Source organism: Acipenser ruthenus, chromosome 19, assembly GCF_902713425.1.
Source record: "Acipenser ruthenus chromosome 19, fAciRut3.2 maternal haplotype, whole genome shotgun sequence".
Classification (NCBI taxonomy): domain Eukaryota; kingdom Metazoa; phylum Chordata; class Actinopteri; order Acipenseriformes; family Acipenseridae; genus Acipenser; species Acipenser ruthenus.
Window position 1 is genome coordinate 26,531,728 of NC_081207.1, and position 11,685 is coordinate 26,543,412.

An 11,685-nucleotide genomic window follows, 5' to 3' on the forward strand; every position below is an offset into this window, starting at 1 on the left:
TCTTTTCTCTCAGAGTTCTAAAGGTGTTGCTTGTTGTGGGGGGCTTACTCTACAGTCTATGTCAGTGAGTTATTAGACAGAGAGTGATTTACATTTTACATTTTATTTAAAATAGTAACAGCTTTTGTAACTTTAACAGCATGTAAAACATTACGGTTGGATTTTCTTTCAGTCGCACTCTGTTGCTGGGGTTAATGAGCGTGTGTTTTCTGTAATAACCGGACAGTTATTACAGGGAATATCAACTGGATGAGCCCATTAAAAAAATTACTCATCAGTTATTATAATGAAATACCATATAAATTATATTTAAGATACTTATTTTTAAATGCTGATACTGTTGGACAAAAGTAGTTCAAAAGGCTCAAGCTCAATAAAAAAATAAAATAAAAAAAACTCAATAAACAATCAAACCATTTACAAAGTTCTTTCTTCCATGACTATGACTTTGTACCACTCAAGTGGTTAAATTTCCATGAGTTATATCTGTGTTATTTCATGAAAAGTTGGTGACTGGATCTTGTTTTTTTTTTTGTTTGTTTTTCATTGTGACATACTACGTATCATTTAAAAGCAACACTGTTCACAAAACTAAAATAAATATTTTAAGGTGGAAGTAAGCTTTGATCTCAGTTTTTACTTACATGAGGATATTTGAATAGAGACATTTAATAAACAGTAGGTATAAGGAATGCACTTCTCTACACCCAGCCCACCTGTCTGAAGAGATAAGCTCCATACAGCATAGATTTTACTATTGCTTTGAAAAAAGAAATAGATTACCATACATTACCTTCAAATGAGTTTGGGAGCTACAGTATTTTTTACTGATATCTAATTTGTACAAAAATGTAAACACTCATGGCCTAAACAAGGTACCAGTATGTCATGAAAAACTGTGACATACGACATTAAAATAAAACAGGATTCATAACTAGATAAAGTAATTAATGTGTTAATTTTAAATGTATTAATTAATGTCTATTAAGACTGTAAAATCATTAGTAATTAAAAACATTGGTAGGCAAATAGTTGTAAATCCCCATCAGGTTCCTATGCTCTGCAGTGACAAAATGACCGTCTTCATGCAGTGACGTCATAAGCCATGTTACAATAAAACATCTGTATCCTTCTCAAACTAACTAGCGCAATGGCATGTGTATCTATCTATCTATCTATCTATCTATCTATCTATCTATCTATATATCTATATATATATATGTTCTTATCGATGTAAGCATTTGTGGTACAAACAAGATATATGTCACAAGGGCTCGCTTGTTATCATCACATCCAACCATGACTGAAATACTGTATGTCGTGGTTTTCCATGACATATCCTCTATATCTCCTTTTTTTCTTTAGTTGGACTTATTACCTCTTTAGGGATGGTCTTTCTAGCTAAAGGTCCACATGCACTTTACAAAGCAACAGGAAAAAATGGATCTGCACCTGTACCTGACGCAACTAGCTTTAACCTGTAGCCCCTGGAAATGACTGGGAAAAAGAAAGACACCCCACCCCTGATGACTACATTGCAAAGCCATCAGAAGTTATTTCTGCAGGTTAATATAATTAGAAAAAAACGTATTTATTTTGGAGTAAGTGGCTATCTTGGGCCCATATTTTAGTAGAGAGAAGCTATGTCAAATGCTTCTGTTCTGCAAACCTGTAATTCATAGAACAAACACAACTGTTTTGGTTTTAGGTACATATCACATTCCTGCTTGCAGAGCACGAAATCTGTCCTGATCAGCAGATGAAAATGTTGGTTGCACTAACATTCAGTTGGCATTTCACTCCCCCAATTCAGACGATTTCCTTCCCTGAAAAACACCGGAATGATCAACCTTCAGCTTTTTTCAGTTGCCAGCTATCTGATAGCAGCTGACTGTTATCAGTACCAATTCCAGCAACTAGTGGATTTGAAAAAAAAAGTACATTCTCATACTACAAACTGACATGTTGTATGGTTTTACAGACCTGAATCAACACTAATCCTGGACTACTTTACATTAGGCTTCCGAAGATTACTGCTGAACAGGGTCTGTAAAACCATTGCAAAGGATTGGAAATAAAGCTGGAAAAGATAAAGGAAAAATAGGGGTAATGGCTAAAATATGTGTGGCACTGAAGTAAAAAAAAATCCTGACAGGAGTTAATATACTGTACAAAGTATGTTTATCTGGCCAGCAGGACTACCCCAATGGATTTTCTTTATTTTTATCATACAGAAGTGCAGCTGGTTTTGCTTGCAATCCCCCAACACAAGTCTCTATTCCCACCATCTGAGATCTCTTGTATCCCCACTTGTTTGCCTGAGCACTACTAACTGATCTTTCACTCTATTAGCAGCACCGCACAGACTATTATCCTGCCCTTGAGGATACTCACAATCTAATGTTTCTCCCTGGATTTCCACAGTGCTTCTGACCTTTGCCTTTCTCTTTGATAACAAACGATGCACTCTGGCAGACTCTGGCTGTCTCTTATCTCCCTGATCCATAAAAAATGTCAGAATCGTCCCCAGGAACCATTAATCAATGGGCCCTTTCTGACACCAGCGCTTCAGACATTAACTGTGGGGCTGCCATTGAACCTGGAGCATGCTGGAGAAGGTTAGATTGCAGAAATTATTATTTTTGTTTTTGCAAATAGTACTTTGTATTCATTCACCAAACAGAGATAGCAGCTCAAGAAGTGGCTTGTGATGTAAGCTATATCAAGGCCCGGGTTTACAGATGCAAAAATAGGAAAAACCTCACCTTTACTTTTATGGGGTTTTTTTTGCACAGTCCTCTTTTTGACCTCACTTGATTCATGTTGCATTTAGGGATTACATTTTTTTTAGCTCTTCTAGTTCTGTTGTTATGAGAGACATAAATAAGGACTTACTATGCGTTCTTGCATCCCTTTTCCTCAGCTATCCACTTGCATGCCTCTAAGATTACTGGATTAAGTAAATATTTATCTTGCCATCTCACCATTCGCTGGCTGGTGATTAGGCTTGTAAATTATGCAATACGAACATGACAGCGACACAAAATGTGATGAAGCCATGAATGGGTCCTGTTAACCGCTGTTTGTAACTGGATATTGCTAATTGCTTTTATATTACCAAATAACCCTGAGCTTTAAATAACCCTAACCAGGGGACAAAGGCACATTCAATCAGCAAGGTCAGTTTACTTTTAATTTGATCCTTATGGCACCAACATGTTCAGTAGGTAGTCTACCAACTTGCTGAATGAATTAGAATTTTGTATTTTTAACAGCTTTAAAAAACACTATAGGTATTATATCTAGGGCTTCTGATTTTCGTTTTTTAACCAATAAAAAAACATAATACATCCTAATACAAAAAAATGTAAATTGGTGTATAGCCAATAAACTGGAAAAACACCGGAAAAACACTGGAAATGGTTCACATTGACTTTACCCCTTTCCCATTTAAAAAATAAAATAAAAAGATTAGAAAATACTACAAAAAACAAACTACCTTTCCCAGTGCAGTTGGACAATGGCAAATTGTGTCGAAATGTAAAAAATGCCTAAACACACAAAAACCCCAGAAGAATGTGCCAGTGACCAGAAGGATTTCGTTGTGGAAGACAGCAAAGGAAAAAAGGTACAAGTGTGCAAGTACTGTTGAGTTATTATACAAATTGTGGCAGAAAAAAACATCCAAGCATTTTGGAAAGTAACTGAAAACAATAATTTTATACAGTATATAAAAAGAAAAAGCCCTGAAAAAAAAAAAAAACGATTTACATAAAACTCAAAACTAACTAAAAATAAGCACCAGAGAATGAAATTACCGAAAAACAGAAGCCCTAATTATATTTGAACTTTTAGTTATTTGAACATTTGCAAGACCAAAGCAAAAATACAAGATTGGCATACTGACAAATTCTAAAAAAAAAAGTTTGAAAACATCAAAGGCTGAAATACTTCTACATAAACATACATTTTAGCAGTAGTGTAGATGTATATGTTAAAGATATATTGTAATCCCCCCCCCCCACACACCTCACCCCCCCCCTCCCATCCACATACACACATAAAAATAGATCAAATGTGCCAATGTGAATACCAGAAAAAAAACGGTGGCTCTTCAGGTTATATGTTGGTAAATCCTTAAAGAGCAAGACATTTGCAGTGGGCCCTGAAGCACAGACCATGGGAGCATCATCAGTGGCAAAGGATCCTGTTGACAAATTAATCCAGATTCTGCCTCCACCACACAGACATAGGCAGTGACTGGAGGCATGATGAGTTATAATTCCAAAGATAAAGACTGTAGTTTCACAGTAGAATGTAAAGTTAATACATTCGATAAAAAATGCAGCTGTGTTTTGTTAAGTGCGCCAACAACCATCTACAATAGTTTCATTAATTTCAAACTGTATTTTTATTAATACATAAATAAATAAATAATACATAATCCATGAAGATGCCATTGACATTCTGTGCTAGACTAATAATAATCTTCCTTAAAATGCAGTGAGTTTGCATCTTTCATTTGAAGGTCAGAGCAGAGCTTTGGAAATGGGCTTGGATGATCATCTCCACATCAAAACTAAAATGGCAACTAAAAATGGCATACGTAGAAAAAGGCTTCATTCTCGGATTAAACCAAATAAAAAAACTTGGATGACTTGGAGGGGATCTGGTCAACTGCTACCCAGGAGGGATAAGCCGAAGCTAGATTTTAGAGCATTTTACTATAACAAGGAGTCACCATGGATTGCACTTATTTTTAAGGATTAATACTGGGAAAACCATGAATAAAAGATACAACCATGGATGAAAGATAATAATCCAGTCAAGCTGTTTCCAGAAATGTCACCTTTTCAATTGATGTCACAATATTGCCTAAACACTGACGCAGCAAAAACAGGTGACAATTAAAAGTTAGGAACCATGTTTTCATTTCTAGTCTTCCTGTTGAAAGTCAAAACAAGAAGCATCAAACAGATCTGAATACTTAAAAAGGAGAGGGACATCTGATTCCACAGAAATCTTTATTGCAAATCAGTTTTAGCATACTTCATTAAAACAAGGCTCCAGACATTAGATGAGGATACTCTTATTGAAGTCTGAAACTGTTAACAAAACCCCTAGCTGTGGTAAACATGGCAACTTGCAAGAGTAAAAATAAGTCAAAATACAGACTGTAATAAAACAACCAACAATAAAAACTTATACACACGTGACACTAAAATGCAACATTGATATCATGTTTTCTTTTTTTGATGTTCTGAATTCTAATATAACCCATTTTAAAGAAATCAGATGTTAAGCTTGGACTTGCAGTATAATCCCACTCCTTACCTCTGGGATCAAAGACATATGACAAATATAAAAGTACAATTTGTCATAGTAGGTTCAAAAAATGGTTATGTACATTAGATTTGATGTCCTATTCCAGCAAAATAACTCAACAAATCTTGTGGTATTGAAATAACTAGACCCAGGACAAAAAATATATAAATAATTACATTACCACAAATAAATGGCAACAATATATATTTTTTATTTATTTATTTTTTTATAAATTTAGTCGTTGCCAATTATTTTTATTATTTTCTCCCAATTTGGAATGGCCAATTATTTTATTATGCTCAGCTCACCGCTACCACCCCTGCGCTGACTCGGGAGGGCGAAGACGAACACACACTGTCCTCCGAAGCGTGTGCCGTCAGCCGACCGCTTTTTTTCACACTGCGGACTCACCATGCAGCCACCCAAGAGCTACAACGCAGCTCTCGGGCAGCTTACAGGCAAGCCTGCAGGCGCCCGGTCAGACTACAGTGGTCGCTGATGCGCGGTGAACCGAGGCTGACCTAACCCTCCCTCCTCCTGGGCGACGCTCGGTCAATTGAGCGCCGCCCCCTGGGAGCTCCCGTCCTCGGTCGGCAAAGGAATAGCCTGGACTCGAACTCACGACGTCCAGACTATAGGACGCATCCGGCACTCTACGCAAGTGCTTTTACTGGATGCGCCACTCGGGAGCCCCAATATTTCGTTTTTGAAGTATTGAAATATCAGTCACAATGGGTTTTATTTCGGTTTGTTTGAATTTTATTTAAAAAAAAACTCTCTCTCTCTCTCTCTCTCTCTCTCTCTCTCTCTCTCTCTCTCTCTCTCTCTCTCTATATATATATATATATATATATATATTTATATATATATATATTATTTTTTGTATTTAACAGACGCCTTTATCCAAGGCGACTTACGGAGACTAGGGTGTGTGAACTGTGCATTGGAAATAAACAAACGGTAAACTATCCTGAATTCTAGTGTGTTAATGATGACGAAAGTTTCACACACTGCTCTGAACTGAACGAATGACCGAATCTGACAGAAACAGTTTAATTGAAGGCAGTATGCTAAATACATTTCTAAATAAATTCAGAAAAACCTGAAGTCTACTTCAAATCCCATAGCGGAGCTTGATAATCACCTTTTCTGATGTACTTAACAAAAATAAAACAGTTTGAATATGGACAAGAACACCATGTAATATTTCAATGCAACTTCATGCTTATCCCATCTGTCATTACCATGTAAGAGCAGGAGCCATTGGTATTTAACCAGTTATTACAGTATTATTACATGGTTATGTATGAAATGTAATCTAAGGTGTATTATTAATTGTGGATACAAAGCGTTTCCAACTTCTAGAACTATCTGGTCACGCTTTATTAATTGTTAAACACTATCTTAATAACATATTATCTGATAATGGTTTAATTTATTTAAAAAAAACTCATCAAAGTCATCAAGAACTAAAAAGGAATATTAATAAATTACCCTTTTTATTATTCTTATTTTATGGCATTTTAAACTAAAGACACCATCTAAATAATAAACAAACTACACAGACTGAAAGCATGTGATTGCCATTCATGTCATTCACAAGTATTCTTTTAAAACGTGACATGCATGCATTATTCAGATAGTGTGAAAGATATAGATTACATCCAAATGATGCTATTGCTACAGCAGTTTATCTCTGCTGTGTTGATTTATTGAAGGAACTCTTGTCAAGTCTGATAATTCGAAAGGTGGGTTTCACACCCCATATACACTGTGGCAGTGTCATTCTATTTTAATAAACATCCTTATTTACATTTCATATACTGTCATATTAAACAAACTCATCAGCTTCAGCCAAGGGATCTGCATTAGTGTAACAAGAGTCTGGCTTATAATGCTTAAATATTATTATTATTATTATTATTATTATTATTATTATTTATTTCTTAGCAGACGCCCTTATCCAGAGCGACTTACAATTGTTACAAGATATCACATTATTTCTACATACAATTACCCATTTATACAGTTGGGTTTTTACTGGAGCAATCTAGGTAAAGTACCTTGCTCAAGGGTACAGCAGCAGTGTCCTCCACCGGGGATTGAACCCACAACCCTCCAGTCAAGAGTCCAAAGCCCTAACCACTACTCCACACTGCTGCTCAAATATAAATATGAACATCTAAATTATGTTTTATGGTCTTGTATATTACCTAAACAACATGATTTAACCAAGCAAAATGAAGCAAATCATTTTAAATAGAATGTACATATACAGTATGGTAGTATAATGAGAAAATGTTGTAGCAATTTAGACAAATGTTTCAATGACAAGTCTTATCAATTGAATTGAATTGATACTGATTTTCTTTTCAACTCATTTATACATTAAACTCTTACCAGGCCTTAAGCCTTTCTCGTCAAGAACTGAACTTGCACTAACAAAAATAAAATGAGCTAACCGTGTGACTAATGAACTGCCTAAAACAAACCTTCATAACTCACATCATGATACACATGGAATCAGTTCTGTACCTCTGCCCCTCACCTCTGGTGACCAGGAGTTAATCCATCTGTTTGTTAAAAAGCCCTTACTGAACTATTGTCAGCAGTTTAGAACTGTTAATGACTCGCCACACTCCATATTCTGTACAAAATAGACCTCTGAATTAGTGACCTATGGAAATTATTCTGTCATATTAACTCGGAAGGTGACAAGGTAGAGTATACTGACTGATGATTAAAGTGTCTGCACTTCGCTTACAAAAGCTCTTGAACATATCTTGTATTGTCTATTCAAGCATGGTGAAGTTTGGTAAACTATGCTGCAGCATAGGGTAGCATGGTAACACTATTGAGTGGAAAGAAAGAATAACTGATGCCTGTAGACGTGTTTTTTTTTATGGATCAAAATCTAAAATACAGCCAGTGCTGGGCACAAGGCATCCTTGCAGTCATCATAAAACACCAAATAGTTAACCTTAGTCTTTAAGGAGTCCCTTTTCTCTTTGAACAAGTGTAGGCAAGTGTAATTTGGTTGAACTCCGTTACAATTCACTCTCCATTTGTCATCATGTACCAATTGGTCAAATTGGTCAATATCAAACCTGCATAACCGGTACTATCTGACACACTAGATTTGTATCAATAAACGTCAAGACCAGCTACATGTAATCATAAAGGATTTATTAAATAAACAAATGGTTGAATTTGCTGAAATAACATAATTAATGTATAGGGTGCATTAGGTTGCTTGCTATTTATCCACACTGTGTGGTTTATCTAGCCAACAGAGTGCTGCATTTTGTCACTGGCATATTGGCATATTGACTGTTATCTGAGTCTAATCTTGTGAGGATCTGTTTGTCTAAACCTTGCATAATTCTAGTGTTCCGTGTGAGTTTAAAAGGCACTTTATAACTTAGCAATAAAATAATATGTGTTACTCTCCTACGACATACAAAGAAAGTGGAGGGGCCCTGAAGAACACATACATTGGTGAAATGTATTATATTCACAATCTGGAGCTAAAAGATATTTCTAAGACTTCTATCATCTATTTTAGGTGAATGATTCAATATCTGAGCTTGAAGGCAGTCTGGGCTGAAGTGCCTTTAGCATGATTGTATCTGATTTAGAAATTTAGCCACAACATTGAAGCAATTTACTTGACAGAATAGTTGAGAAGCTATAGATGAGAGCTTCTACTTGTTCATCTTCAGACTGCAGTTCAACATATGGATTGACGTTAATATAATAACTCACTCATATACGCACACATGTATAATAATTACTTTTTTTATGAAATGCAATAATATAAAAAATGATTTAGCAGAAAGCATAATAAATGATACTCGGTATGTTTCTATACAGATGCATTCAACATTTTTTTTTATGAAAAAGGGTAGAAGAATATCTTAGAATAGATACATAAGTTACACTACTGTGTAAAATCATTTAGTTAATGTTCTCAGTTACTGGTCTATATACAGTTGATATATATATATATATATATATATATATATATATATATATATATATATATATATATATACCGCCACTGCTTAAGTATTAAAGAAAAAGGACCAAGCCTGGCATCTTACTAACTTTTAAATACAAAAATAATTTTATGGTAAACGATCAAATAGATCCCAGTTTGAGATTGCCAAATTAATATTTTTAATAGTATTCTCAATACAATACTCCTGGACATTTAGCAGAACCAATAACCAGCCAACCAAATATACCTCTTGAAATCAGAAACAGGACTGGCTATTTTCTAGTTTTCTACTCTCCTTAGGTTAACAGTGTAGCCCCTGTATTACAAAAAACATATTATTATTATTATTATTATTATTATTATTATTATTATTATTATTATTATTATTTGTGTGCTGCAGTTGTATGACGAATGTCTCCAATTAAGATTGTATAAAAAAAAAAATCTCTCGACTTAAACATGTAATACTATTTATTGTGTGAAATGGAATGTTTTGACATCTATGAAATGTTCCTGAAATCAAGGTGATACATCTGAAGGACGTGAACCTATAAAGGTGTTTTAATCAAGAAATTAAATAAATAAATGCATGTTCTGTGCCATTTAGTTATTGAACATTTCCTAAGTCAGATCTGAATTGTTTGAGTAAGACAATAATCACTAACAACCCTTGACTGCAAAACATGTATCACTGGCTTCTCAGAGTGTCTGCTAAAGTAGGTATGTCTAATTGTTCAAGGCTTCGCTTCACAGCTCTCGATATGCGGCAACGTTAAAATATTCTGACAGCAAACTGCAGTACTTAAACATACTTTAAAGTGGGATGTGCAGTTTAAGAATTAAAAAAAAAAAAATCCAATACTTTGTAACAATGAAAATGATTCTAATCAGATATTAAATGTAACAAACATCATTTTAAACACACAACTGCAGTCACAATGCATGAGTACATTGCTGTTGTTATTTTTTTCATATGGCAAGGCAACATCTTTTTTGTTTAAATAAAATGTACCACAACTTTGTTTGCAGGTGAAACAAAGTAGCTACATGGATAGTTTACTGTTGTTGCATTTGTCCAATGCCATTGTATGCAATATGGTTGTTTAAACACTCTCCAATTCAATGTCTTACTCCAATCCAATTAACTAAAATGTATAGGTTTTGCTGTTATTTGTCTGCTTTTGCCCTGTAAAATGCTGTTTCCTAGCATCTAGTTTAACCAACAGTGTACTATTACCGGTAAAGTACTGAAACACGAGGAAGCTGCCATGGAGGTTTGAAGGATTCAGGTTTTGGAAAACCTGAATCCTTTCTTTTTGGTCAACAAAGCCTACTCAGAATCCAAGTGACACAAAGGGCAAAGCGACTAGAAGTAACAGATGTACTTTAAAAGGTTGTTTATATAGGCCAAGCAGAAGTAAGGTTACAGCAAGTTTAACAGAATTATTATTTTTAGACCCACAAAGGAGTTGCGATGTGAAAACAATTAGGATTTTTTGTCACTTTAATTAAATTTTACTAAATGCAATTGTCTCATGGGCCTAATCACCAGAGGTAATGCTAATTAAAACATATATCCTTCCAGGTTTTAATAAGCAGGTGTAACTTCAGTCGAAGAGGGAGAATGCTTTGCATGCTGATGGAGCAGGAGTCTGATTCACAGCTTTAGTTTGAATGATTTATGCTGGTTAACGTCCTGTACTATCTCTGAGAGGGAAGGAACCGCTAACCAACAGTGTATTGTATTTATTTTTTAAAGGCTTGTATTAATGTCCTTTACGGTTTTTACAAAACTTTATGTTTCTGTCAATACATGCCAGTTATTGAGTAACTCATCTCACAGAGCAATGTGTTATGTTTTTTTTTTTTCTGCTTTTATGTAAGGTTTGCGACCAATGTTAGTGGGTGGAGAGGCATGTATGCTGAAGAATAATGTAATTATTTTTCAATTATGCATCAGATGTATTAAAACAATGGGACAATTTCAGAAGGATTTAAGGACTGTTTTGATTAAACAAAAATGTTGGCTCCTTGGTTCATATATATATATATATATATTTTTTTTTTTAGAGGTGTAACTACTTGTGTATTACTAGAAATGTTTAATCATTCTCATAAAATTGCCCAAACTAATATTCAGTTATCATAGATGTTGTTATGTGGTGCTTATAAAATACAGTGTTACGATAACAGCATCATAATTAAAGAGTAACCCAATTGTAAGCAATACACTCCTCTTCTAAGCAATCATGTTTCAAATAGAAAATAAAAAGGATTGTATAGTTATGGAAATATAATTCTACATGGCATACCCAAAGAGCTATCTGCCATGGCTTTACAGATATGATTGGCAAACTATT